Source organism: Idiotropiscis lumnitzeri, unplaced genomic scaffold, assembly GCF_059441095.1.
Source record: "Idiotropiscis lumnitzeri isolate Australia: NSW breed Sydney's pygmy pipehorse unplaced genomic scaffold, RoL_Ilum_1.0 HiC_scaffold_33, whole genome shotgun sequence".
Classification (NCBI taxonomy): Eukaryota; Metazoa; Chordata; class Actinopteri; order Syngnathiformes; family Syngnathidae; genus Idiotropiscis; species Idiotropiscis lumnitzeri.
Window position 1 is genome coordinate 1,009,385 of NW_028283571.1, and position 13,623 is coordinate 1,023,007.

Sequence of the window (13,623 nt, forward strand, 5' to 3'; positions counted from 1 at the left end):
ACATTCAAGAGAGCATTACGAGGTGCCAGGATGGCGGAGCGGTCTAAGGCGTTGCGTTCAGGTCGCAGTCTCCCCAGGAGGCGTGGGTTCGAATCCCACCTCAGACAGAGCCCATTGAAAGTACCAAGCAAGAACAAAGCAAACACATTCAAGAGAGCATTACGAGGTGCCAGGATGGCGGAGCGGTCTAAGGCGTTGCGTTCAGGTCGCAGTCTCCCCAGGAGGCGTGGGTTCGAATCCCGCCTCAGAAAGAGCCCATTGAAAGTACCAAGCAAGAACAAAGCAAACACAGTCAAGAGAGCATTACCAGTTGCCAGGATTGCAGAGCGGTCTAAGGCGTTGCGTTCAGGTCGCAGTCTCCCCAGGAGGCGTGGGTTCGAATCCCACCTCAGACAGTGCCCATTGAAACTACCAAGCAAGAACAAAGCAAACACAGTCAAGAGAGCATTACCAGTTGCCTGGATGGCGGAGCGGTCTAAGGCGTTGCGTTCAGGTCGCAGTCTCGCAAGGAGGCGTGGGTTCGAATCCCACCTCAGACAGAGCCCATTGAATGTACCAAGCAAGAACAAAGCAAACACATTCAAGAGAGCATTACCAGGTGCCAGGATGGCGGAGCGGTCTAAGGCGTTGCGTTCAGGTCGCAGTCTCCCCAGGAGGCGTGGGTTCGAATCCCACCTCAGGCAGAGCCCATTGAAAGTACCAAGCAAGAACAAAGCAAACACATTCAAGAGAGCATTACCAGGTGCCAGGATGGCGGAGCGGTCTAAGGCGTTGCGTTCAGGTCGCAGTCTCCCCAGGAGGCGTGGGTTCGAATCCCACCTCAGACAGAGCCCATTGAAATTACCAAGCAAGAACAAAGGAAACACAGTAAAGAGAGCATTACCAGGTGCCAGGATGGCGGAGCGGTCTAAGGCGTTGCGTTCAGGTCGCAGTCTCCCCAGGAGGCGTGGGTTCGAATCCCACCTCAGACAGAGCCCATTGAAAGTACCAAGCAAGAACAAAGCAAACACATTCAAGAGAGCATTACCAGGTGCCAGGATGGCGGAGCGGTCTAAGGCGTTGCGTTCAGGTCGCAGTCTCCCCAGGAGGCGTGGGTTCGAATCCCACCTCAGACAGAGCCCATTGAAAGTACCAAGCAAGAACAAAGCAAACACATTCAAGAGAGCATTACCAGGTGCCAGGATGGCGGAGCGGTCTAAGGCGTTGCGTTCAGGTCGCAGTCTCCCCAGGAGGCGTGGTTTAGAATCCCGCCTCAGACGGAGCCCATTGAAAGTACCAAGCAAGAACAAAGCAAACACATTCAAGAGAGCATTACCAGGTGCCAGGATGGCGGAGCGGTCTAAGGCGTTGCGTTCAGGTCGCAGTCTCCCCAGGAGGCGTGGGTTCGAATCCCGCCTCAGACAGAGCCCATTGAAAGTACCAAGCAATAACAAAGGAAACACGGTCAAGAGAGCATTACCAGTTGCCAGGATGGCGGAGCGGACTAAGGCGTTGCGTTCAGGTCGCAGTCTCCCCAGGAGGCGTGTGTTCGAATCCCACCTCAGACAGAGCCCATTGAAAGTACCAAGCAATAACAAAGGAAACACGGTCAAGAGAGCATTACCAGTTGCCAGGATGGCGGAGCGGTCTAAGGCGTTGCGTTCAGGTCCCAGTCTCCCCAGGAGGCGTGGGTTCGAATCCCACCTCAGACAGAGCCCATTGAAAGTACCAAGCAAGAACAAAGCAAACACAGTCAAGAGAGCATTACCAGATGATAAGATGGCAGAGCGGTCTCAGGCATTGCGTTCAGGTCGCAGTCTCACCAGGAGGCGTGGGTTCAAATCCCACCTCAGACAGTGCCCATTGAAAGTACCAAGCAAGAACAAAGCAAACACAGTCAAGAGAGCATTACCAGTTGCCAGCATGGCGGAACGGTCTAAGGCGTTGCGTTCAGGTCGCAGTCTCCCCGAGAGGCGTGGGTTCGAATCCCACCTCAGACAGTGCCCATTGAAAGTACCAAGCAAGAACAAAGCAAACACAGTCAAGAGAGCATTACCAGTTGCCAGGATGGCGGAGCGGTCTAAGGTGTTGCGTTCAGGTCGCAGTCTCCCCAGGAGGCGTGGGTTCGAATCCCACCTCAGACAGAGCCCATTGAAAGTACCAAGCAAGAACAAAGCAAACACATTCAAGAGAGCATTACCAGGTGCCAGGATGGCGGAGCGGTCTAAGGCGTTGCGTTCAGGTCGCAGTCTCCCCAGGAGGCGTGGGTTCGAATCCCACCTCAGACAGAGCCCATTGAAAGTACCAAGCAAGAACAAAGCAAACACATTCAAGAGTGCATTACCAGGTGCCAGGATGGCGGAGCGGTCTAAGGCGTTGCGTTCAGGTCCCAGTCTCCCCAGGAGGCGTGGGTTCGAATCCCACCTCAGACAGAGCCCATTGAAAGTACCAAGCAAGAACAAAGCAAACACAGTCAAGAGAGCATTACCAGATGATAAGATGGCAGAGCGGTCTCAGGCATTGCGTTCAGGTCGCAGTCTCACCAGGAGGCGTGGGTTCAAATCCCACCTCAGACAGTGCCCATTGAAAGTACCAAGCAAGAACAAAGCAAACACAGTCAAGAGAGCATTACCAGTTGCCAGCATGGCGGAACAGTCTAAGGCGTTGCGTTAAGGTCGCAGTCTCCCCGGGAGGCGTGGGTTCGAATCCCACCTCAGACAGAGCCCATTGAAAGTACCAAGCAAGAACAAAGCAAACACATTCAAGAGAGCATTACGAGGTGCCAGGATGGCGGAGCGGTCTAAGGCGTTGCGTTCAGGTCGCAGTCTCCCCAGGAGGCGTGGGTTCGAATCCCACCTCAGACAGAGCCCATTGAAAGTACCAAGCAAGAACAAAGCAAACACATTCAAGAGAGCATTACGAGGTGCCAGGATGGCGGAGCGGTCTAAGGCGTTGCGTTCAGGTCGCAGTCTCCCCAGGAGGCGTGGGTTCGAATCCCACCTCAGACAGAGCCCATTGAAAGTACCAAGCAAGAACAAAGCAAACACATTCAAGAGAGCATTACCAGGTGCCAGGATGGCGGAGCGGTCTAAGGCGTTGCGTTCAGGTCGCAGTCTCCCCAGGAGGCGTGGTTTAGAATCCCGCCTCAGACAGAGCCCATTGAAAGTACCAAGCAAGTACAAAGCAAACACATTCAAGAGAGCATTACCAGGTGCCAGGGTGGCGGAGCGGTCTAAGGCGTTTCGTTCAGGTCGCAGTCTCCCCAGGAGGCGTGGGTTCGAATCCCACCTCAGACAGAGCCCATTGAAAGTACAAAGCAAACACAGTCAAGAGAGCATTACCAGTTGCCAGGATGGCAGAGCGGTCTAAGGCGCTGCGTTCAGGTCGCAGTCTCCACAGGAGGCGTGGGTTCGAATCCCGCCTCAGACAGAGCCCATTGAAAGTACCAATCAAGAACAAAGCAAACACAGTCAAGATAGCATTACCATTTGCCAGGATGGCAGAGCGGTCTAAGGCGCTGCGTTCAGGTCGCAGTCTCCCCAGGAGGCGTGGGTTCGAATCCCACCTCAGACAGTGCCCATTGAAACTACCAAGCAAGAACAAAGCAAACACAGTCAAGAGAGCATTACCAGTTGCCAGGATGGTGGAGCGGTCTAAGGCGTTGCGTTCAGGTCGTAGTCTCCCCAGGAGGCGTGGGTTCGAATCCCACCTCAGACAGAGCCCATTGAAAGTACCAAGCAAGAACAAAGCAAACACATTGAAGAGAGCATTACCATGTGCCAGGATGGCTGAGCGGTCTAAGGCGTTGCGTTCAGGTCACGGTCTCCCCAGGAGGCGTGGGTTCGAATCCCACCTCAGACAGAGCCCATTGAAAGTACCAAGCAAGAACAAAGCAAACACAGTCAAGAGAGCATTACCAGATGATAAGATGGCAGAGCGGTCTCAGGCGTTGCGTTCAGGTCGCAGTCTCCCCAGGAGGCGTGGGTTCAAATCCCACCTCAGACAGTGCCCATTGAAAGTACCAAGCAAGAACAAAGCAAACACAGTCAAGAGAGCATTACCAGTTGCCAGGATGGCGGAACGGTCTAAGCCGTTGCGTTCAGGTCGCAGTCTCCCCAGGAGGCGTGGGTTCGAATCCCACCTCAGACAGAGCCCATTGAAAGTACCAAGCTAGAACAAAGCAAACACATTCAAGAGAGCATTACCAGGTGCCAGGATGGCGGAGCGGTCTAAGGCGTTGCGTTCAGGTCGCAGTCTCCCCAGGAGGCGTGGGTTCGAATCCCACCTCAGACAGAGCCCATTGAAATTACCAAGCAAGAACAAAGGAAACACAGTAAAGAGAGCATTACCAGGTGCCAGGATGGCGGAGCGGTCTAAGGCGTTGCGTTCAGGTCGCAGTCTCCCCAGGAGGCGTGGGTTCGAATCCCACCTCAGACAGTGCCCATTGAAAGTACCAAGCAAGAACAAAGCAAACACAGTCAAGAGAGCATTACCAGGTGCCAGGATGGCGGAGCGGTCTAAGGCGTTGCGTTCAGGTCGCAGTCTCCCCAGGAGGCGTGGGTTCGAATCCCACCTCAGACAGAGCCCATTGAAAGTACCAAGCAAGAACAAAGCAAACACATTCAAGAGAGCATTACCAGGTGCCAGGATGGCGGAGCGGTCTAAGGCGTTGCGTTCAGGTCGCAGTCTCCCCAGGAGGCGTGGGTTCGAATCCCGCCTCAGAAAGAGCCCATTGAAAGTACCAAGCAAGAACAAAGCAAACACAGTCAAGAGAGCATTACCAGTTGCCAGGATTGCAGAGCGGTCTAAGGCGTTGCGTTCAGGTCGCAGTCTCCCCTGGAGGCGTGGGTTCGAATCCCGCCTCAGACAGAGCCCATTGAAAGTACCAAGCAAAAACAAAGCAAACACAGTCAAGAGAGCATTACCAGTTGCCAGGATGGCAGAGCGGTCTAAGGCGCTGCGTTCAGGTCGCAGTCTCCCCAGGAGGCGTGGGTTCGAATCCCGCCTCAGACAGAGCCCATTGAAAGTACCAAGCAATAACAAAGGAAACACGGTCAAGAGAGCATTACCAGTTGCCAGGATGGCGGAGCGGTCTAAGGCGTTGCGTTCAGGTCGCAGTCTCCCAAGGAGGCGTGGGTTCGAATCCCACCTCAGACAGAGCCCATTGAATGTACCAAGCAAGAACAAAGCAAACACATTCAAGAGAGCATTACCAGGTGCCAGGATGGCGGAGCGGTCTAAGGCGTTGCGTTCAGGTCGCAGTCTCCCCAGGAGGCGTGGGTTCGAATCCCACCTCAGACAGAGCCCATTGAAAGTACCAAGCAAGAACAAAGCAAACACATTCAAGAGAGCATTACCAGGTGCCAGGATGGCGGAGCGGTCTAAGGCGTTGCGTTCAGGTCGCAGTCTCCCCAGGAGGCGTGGGTTCGAATCCCACCTCAGACAGAGCCCATTGAAAGTACCAAGCAAGAACAAAGCAAACACATTCAAGAGAGCATTACCAGGTGCCAGGATGGCGGAGCGGTCTAAGGCGTTGCGTTCAGGTCGCAGTCTCCCCAGGAGGCGTGGTTTAGAATCCCGCCTCAGACGGAGCCCATTGAAAGTACCAAGCAAGAACAAAGCAAACACATTCAAGAGAGCATTACCAGGTGCCAGGATGGCGGAGCGGTCTAAGGCGTTGCGTTCAGGTCGCAGTCTCCCCAGGAGGCGTGGGTTCGAATCCCGCCTCAGACAGAGCCCATTGAAAGTACCAAGCAATAACAAAGGAAACACGGTCAAGAGAGCATTACCAGTTGCCAGGATGGCGGAGCGGACTAAGGCGTTGCGTTCAGGTCGCAGTCTCCCCAGGAGGCGTGTGTTCGAATCCCACCTCAGACAGTGCCCATTGAAAGTACCAAGCAAGAACAAAGCAAACACAGTCAAGAGAGCATTACCAGGTGCCAGGATGGCGGAGCGGTCTAAGGCGTTGCGTTCAGGTCGCAGTCTCCCCAGGAGGCGTGGGTTCGAATCCCACCTCAGACAGAGCCCATTGAAAGTACCAAGCAAGAACAAAGCAAACACATTCAAGAGAGCATTACCAGGTGCCAGGATGGCGGAGCGGTCTAAGGCGTTGCGTTCAGGTCGCAGTCTCCCCAGGAGGTGTGGGTTCGAATCCCGCCTCAGACAGAGCCCATTGAAAGTACCAAGCAATAACAAAGGAAACACGGTCAAGAGAGCATTACCAGTTGCCAGGATGGCGGAGCGGACTAAGGCGTTGCGTTCAGGTCGCAGTCTCCCCAGGAGGCGTGGGTTCGAATCCCACCTCAGACAGTGCCCATTGAAAGTACCAAGCAAGAACAAAGCAAACACAGTCAAGAGAGCATTACCAGGTGCCAGGATGGCGGAGCGGTCTAAGGCGTTGCGTTCAGGTCGCAGTCTCCCCAGGAGGCGTGGGTTCGAATCCCACCTCAGACAGAGCCCATTGAAAGTACCAAGCAAGAACAAAGCAAACACATTCAAGAGAGCATTACCAGGTGCCAGGATGGCGGAGCGGTCTAAGGCGTTGCGTTCAGGTCGCAGTCTCCCCAGGAGGCGTGGGTTCGAATCCCGCCTCAGAAAGAGCCCATTGAAAGTACCAAGCAAGAACAAAGCAAACACAGTCAAGAGAGCATTACCAGTTGCCAGGATTGCAGAGCGGTCTAAGGCGTTGCGTTCAGGTCGCAGTCTCCCCTGGAGGCGTGGGTTCGAATCCCGCCTCAGACAGAGCCCATTGAAAGTACCAAGCAAAAACAAAGCAAACACAGTCAAGAGAGCATTACCAGTTGCCAGGATGGCAGAGCGGTCTAAGGCGCTGCGTTCAGGTCGCAGTCTCCCCAGGAGGCGTGGGTTCGAATCCCGCCTCAGACAGAGCCCATTGAAAGTACCAAGCAATAACAAAGGAAACACGGTCAAGAGAGCATTACCAGTTGCCAGGATGGCGGAGCGGTCTAAGGCGTTGCGTTCAGGTCGCAGTCTCCCAAGGAGGCGTGGGTTCGAATCCCACCTCAGACAGAGCCCATTGAATGTACCAAGCAAGAACAAAGCAAACACATTCAAGAGAGCATTACCAGGTGCCAGGATGGCGGAGCGGTCTAAGGCGTTGCGTTCAGGTCGCAGTCTCCCCAGGAGGCGTGGGTTCGAATCCCACCTCAGACAGAGCCCATTGAAAGTACCAAGCAAGAACAAAGCAAACACATTCAAGAGAGCATTACCAGGTGCCAGGATGGCGGAGCGGTCTAAGGCGTTGCGTTCAGGTCGCAGTCTCCCCAGGAGTCGTGGGTTCGAATCCCACCTCAGACAGAGCCCATTGAAAGTACCAAGCAAGAACAAAGCAAACACATTCAAGAGAGCATTACCAGGTGCCAGGATGGCGGAGCGGTCTAAGGCGTTGCGTTCAGGTCGCAGTCTCCCCAGGAGGCGTGGTTTAGAATCCCGCCTCAGACGGAGCCCATTGAAAGTACCAAGCAAGAACAAAGCAAACACATTCAAGAGAGCATTACCAGGTGCCAGGATGGCGGAGCGGTCTAAGGCGTTGCGTTCAGGTCGCAGTCTCCCCAGGAGGCGTGGGTTCGAATCCCGCCTCAGACAGAGCCCATTGAAAGTACCAAGCAATAACAAAGGAAACACGGTCAAGAGAGAATTACCAGTTGCCAGGATGGCGGAGCGGACTAAGGCGTTGCGTTCAGGTCGCAGTCTCCCCAGGAGGCGTGTGTTCGAATCCCACCTCAGACAGAGCCCATTGAAAGTACCAAGCAATAACAAAGGAAACACGGTCAAGAGAGCATTACCAGTTGCCAGGATGGCGGAGCGGTCTAAGGCGTTGCGTTCAGGTCCCAGTCTCCCCAGGAGGCGTGGGTTCGAATCCCACCTCAGACAGAGCCCATTGAAAGTACCAAGCAAGAACAAAGCAAACACAGTCAAGAGAGCATTACCAGATGATAAGATGGCAGAGCGGTCTCAGGCATTGCGTTCAGGTCGCAGTCTCACCAGGAGGCGTGGGTTCAAATCCCACCTCAGACAGTGCCCATTGAAAGTACCAAGCAAGAACAAAGCAAACACAGTCAAGAGAGCATTACCAGTTGCCAGCATGGCGGAACGGTCTAAGGCGTTGCGTTCAGGTCGCAGTCTCCCCGGGAGGCGTGGGTTCGAATCCCACCTCAGACAGTGCCCATTGAAAGTACCAAGCAAGAACAAAGCAAACACAGTCAAGAGAGCATTACCAGTTGCCAGGATGGCGGAGCGGTCTAAGGTGTTGCGTTCAGGTCGCAGTCTCCCCAGGAGGCGTGGGTTCGAATCCCACCTCAGACAGAGCCCATTGAAAGTACCAAGCAAGAACAAAGCAAACACATTCAAGAGAGCATTACCAGGTGCCAGGATGGCGGAGCGGTCTAAGGCGTTGCGTTCAGGTCGCAGTCTCCCCAGGAGGCGTGGGTTCGAATCCCACCTCAGACAGAGCCCATTGAAAGTACCAAGCAAGAACAAAGCAAACACATTCAAGAGTGCATTACCAGGTGCCAGGATGGCGGAGCGGTCTAAGGCGTTGCGTTCAGGTCCCAGTCTCCCCAGGAGGCGTGGGTTCGAATCCCACCTCAGACAGAGCCCATTGAAAGTACCAAGCAAGAACAAAGCAAACACAGTCAAGAGAGCATTACCAGATGATAAGATGGCAGAGCGGTCTCAGGCATTGCGTTCAGGTCGCAGTCTCACCAGGAGGCGTGGGTTCAAATCCCACCTCAGACAGTGCCCATTGAAAGTACCAAGCAAGAACAAAGCAAACACAGTCAAGAGAGCATTACCAGTTGCCAGCATGGCGGAACGGTCTAAGGCGCTGCGTTCAGGTCGCAGTCTCCCCGGGAGGCGTGGGTTCGAATCCCACCTCAGACAGAGCCCATTGAAAGTACCAAGCAAGAACAAAGCAAACACATTCAAGAGAGCATTACCAGTTGCCAGGATGGCGGAGCGGTCTAAGGTGTTGCGTTCAGGTCGCAGTCTCCCCAGGAGGCGTGGGTTCGAATCCCACCTCAGACAGAGCCCATTGAAAGTACCAAGCAAGAACAAAGCAAACACATTCAAGAGAGCATTACCAGGTGCCAGGATGGCGGAGCGGTCTAAGGCGTTGCGTTCAGGTCGCAGTCTCCCCAGGAGGCGTGGGTTCGAATCCCACCTCAGACAGAGCCCATTGAAAGTACCAAGCAAGAACAAAGCAAACACATTCAAGAGAGCATTACCAGGTGCCAGGATGGCGGAGCGGTCTAAGGCGTTGCGTTCAGGTCGCAGTCTCCCCAGGAGGCGTGGGTTCGAATCCCACCTCAGACAGAGCCCATTGAAAGTACAAAGCAAACACAGTCAAGAGAGCATTACCAGTTGCCAGGATGGCAGAGCGGTCTAAGGCGCTGCGTTCAGGTCGCAGTCTCCCCAGGAGGCGTGGGTTCGAATCCCGCCTCAGACAGAGCCCATTGAAAGTACCAATCAAGAACAAAGCAAACACAGTCAAGATAGCATTACCAGTTGCCAGGATGGCAGAGCGGTCTAAGGCGCTGCGTTCAGGTCGCAGTCTCCCCAGGAGGCGTGGGTTCGAATCCCACCTCAGACAGTGCCCATTGAAACTACCAAGCAAGAACAAAGCAAACACAGTCAAGAGAGCATTACCAGTTGCCAGGATGGTGGAGCGGTCTAAGGCGTTGCGTTCAGGTCGTAGTCTCCCCAGGAGGCGTGGGTTCGAATCCCACCTCAGACAGAGCCCATTGAAAGTACCAAGCAAGAACAAAGCAAACACATTGAAGAGAGCATTACCATGTGCCAGGATGGCTGAGCGGTCTAAGGCGTTGCGTTCAGGTCACGGTCTCCCCAGGAGGCGTGGGTTCGAATCCCACCTCAGACAGAGCCCATTGAAAGTACCAAGCAAGAACAAAGCAAACACAGTCAAGAGTGCATTACCAGATGATAAGATGGCAGAGCGGTCTCAGGCGTTGCGTTCAGGTCGCAGTCTCCCCAGGAGGCGTGGGTTCAAATCCCACCTCAGACAGTGCCCATTGAAAGTACCAAGCAAGAACTAAGCAAACACAGTCAAGAGAGCATTACCAGTTGCCAGGATGGCGGAACGGTCTAAGCCGTTGCGTTCAGGTCGCAGTCTCCCCAGGAGGCGTGGGTTCGAATCCCACCTCAGACAGAGCCCATTGAAAGTACCAAGCTAGAACAAAGCAAACACATTCAAGAGAGCATTACCAGGTGCCAGGATGGCGGAGCGGTCTAAGGCGTTGCGTTCAGGTCGCAGTCTCCCCAGGAGGCGTGGGTTCGAATCCCGCCTCAGACAGAGCCCATTGAAAGTACCAAGCAAGAACAAAGCAAACACAGTCAAGAGAGCATTACCAGTTGCAGGGATGGCAGAGCTGTCTAAGGCGCTGTGTTCAGGTCGCAGTCTCCCCAGGAGGCGTGGGTTCGACTCCCGCCTCAGACAGAGTCCATTGAAAGTACCAAGCAAGAACAAAGCAAACACATTCAAGAGAGCATTACCAGGTGCCAGGATGGCGGAGCGGTCTAAGGCGTTGCGTTCAGGTCGCAGTCTCCCCAGGAGGCGTGGGTTCGAATCCCACCTCAGACAGAGCCCATTGAAAGTACCAAGCAAGAACAAAGCAAACACATTCAAGAGTGCATTACCAGGTGCCAGGATGGCGGAGCGGTCTAAGGCGTTGCGTTCAGGTCACAGTCTCCCCAGGAGGCGTGGGTTCGAATCCCACCTCAGACAGAGCCCATTGAAAGTACCAAGCAAGAACAAAGCAAACACAGTCAAGAGAGCATTACCAGATGATAAGATGGCAGAGCGGTCTCAGGCATTGCGTTCAGGTCGCAGTCTCACCAGGAGGCGTGGGTTCAAATCCCACCTCAGACAGTGCCCATTGAAAGTACCAAGCAAGAACAAAGCAAACACAGTCAAGAGAGCATTACCAGTTGCCAGCATGGCGGAACGGTCTAAGGCGCTGCGTTCAGGTCGCAGTCTCCCCGGGAGGCGTGGGTTCGAATCCCACCTCAGACAGTGCCCATTGAAAGTACCAAGCAAGAACAAAGCAAACACAGTCAAGAGAGCATTACCAGTTGCCAGGATGGCGGAGCGGTCTAAGGTGTTGCGTTCAGGTCGCAGTCTCCCCAGGAGGCGTGGGTTCGAATCCCACCTCAGACAGAGCCCATTGAAAGTACCAAGCAAGAACAAAGCAAACACATTCAAGAGAGCATTACCAGGTGCCAGGATGGCGGAGCGGTCTAAGGCGTTGCGTTCAGGTCGCAGTCTCCCCAGGAGGCGTGGGTTCGAATCCCACCTCAGACAGAGCCCATTGAAAGTACCAAGCAAGAACAAAGCAAACACATTCAAGAGAGCATTACCAGGTGCCAGGATGGCGGAGCGGTCTAAGGCGTTGCGTTCAGGTCGCAGTCTCCCCAGGAGGCGTGGTTTAGAATCCCGCCTCAGACAGAGCCCATTGAAAGTACCAAGCAAGAACAAAGCAAACACATTCAAGAGAGCATTACCAGGTGCCAGGGTGGCGGAGCGGTCTAAGGCGTTTCGTTCAGGTCGCAGTCTCCCCAGGAGGCGTGGGTTCGAATCCCACCTCAGACAGAGCCCATTGAAAGTACAAAGCAAACACAGTCAAGAGAGCATTACCAGTTGCCAGGATGGCAGAGCGGTCTAAGGCGCTGCGTTCAGGTCGCAGTCTCCCCAGGAGGCGTGGGTTCGAATCCCGCCTCAGACAGAGCCCATTGAAAGTACCAATCAAGAACAAAGCAAACACAGTCAAGATAGCATTACCAGTTGCCAGGATGGCAGAGCGGTCTAAGGCGCTGCGTTCAGGTCGCAGTCTCCCCAGGAGGCGTGGGTTCGAATCCCACCTCAGACAGTGCCCATTGAAACTACCAAGCAAGAACAAAGCAAACACAGTCAAGAGAGCATTACCAGTTGCCAGGATGGTGGAGCGGTCTAAGGCGTTGCGTTCAGGTCGTAGTCTCCCCAGGAGGCGTGGGTTCGAATCCCACCTCAGACAGAGCCCATTGAAAGTACCAAGCAAGAACAAAGCAAACACATTCAAGAGAGCATTACCATGTGCCAGGATGGCTGAGCGGTCTAAGGCGTTGCGTTCAGGTCACGGTCTCCCCAGGAGGCGTGGGTTCGAATCCCACCTCAGACAGAGCCCATTGAAAGTACCAAGCAAGAACAAAGCAAACACAGTCAAGAGAGCATTACCAGATGATAAGATGGCAGAGCGGTCTCAGGCGTTGCGTTCAGGTCACAGTCTCCCCAGGAGGCGTGGGTTCAAATCCCACCTCAGACAGTGCCCATTGAAAGTACCAAGCAAGAACAAAGCAAACACAGTCAAGAGAGCATTACCAGTTGCCAGGATGGCGGAACGGTCTAAGCCGTTGCATTCAGGTCGCAGTCTCCCCAGGAGGCGTGGGTTCGAATCCCACCTCAGACAGAGCCCATTGAAAGTACCAAGCTAGAACAAAGCAAACACATTCAAGAGAGCATTACCAGGTGCCAGGATGGCGGAGCGGTCTAAGGCGTTGCGTTCAGGTCGCAGTCTCCCCAGGAGGCGTGGGTTCGAATCCCGCCTCAGACAGAGCCCATTGAAAGTACCAAGCAAGAACAAAGCAAACACAGTCAAGAGAGCATTACCAGTTGCAGGGATGGCAGAGCTGTCTAAGGCGCTGCGTTCAGGTCGCAGTCTCCCCAGGAGGCGTGGGTTCGACTCCCGCCTCAGACAGAGTCCATTGAAAGTACCAAGCAAGAACAAAGCAAACACATTCAAGAGAGCATTACCAGGTGCCAGGATGGCGGAGCGGTCTAAGGCGTTGCGTTCAGGTCGCAGTCTCCCCAGGAGGCGTGGGTTCGAATCCCACCTCAGACAGAGCCCATTGAAAGTACCAAGCAAGAACAAAGCAAACACATTCAAGAGTGCATTACCAGGTGCCAGGATGGCGGAGCGGTCTAAGGCGTTGCGTTCAGGTCACAGTCTCCCCAGGAGGCGTGGGTTCGAATCCCACCTCAGACAGAGCCCATTGAAAGTACCAAGCAAGAACAAAGCAAACACAGTCAAGAGAGCATTACCAGATGATAAGATGGCAGAGCGGTCTCAGGCGTTGCGTTCAGGTCGCAGTCTCCCCAGGAGGCGTGGGTTCAAATCCCACCTCAGACAGTGCCCATTGAAAGTACCAAGCAAGAACAAAGCAAACACAGTCAAGAGAGCATTACCAGTTGCCAGGATGGCGGAACGGTCTAAGCCGTTGCGTTCAGGTCGCAGTCTCCCCAGGAGGCGTGGGTTCGAATCCCACCTCAGACAGAGCCCATTGAAAGTACCAAGCTAGAACAAAGCAAACACATTCAAAAGAGCATTACCAGGTGCCAGGATGGCGGAGCGGTCTAAGGCGTTGCGTTCAGGTCGCAGTCTCCCCAGGAGGCGTGGGTTCGAATCCCGCCTCAGACAGAGCCCATTGAAAGTACCAAGCAAGAACAAAGCAAACACAGTAAAGAGAGCATTACCAGTTGCAGGGATGGCAGAGCTGTCTAAGGCGCTGCGTTCAGGTCGCAGTCTCCCCAGGAGGCGTGGGTTCGACTCCCGCCTCAGACAGAGCCCATTGAAA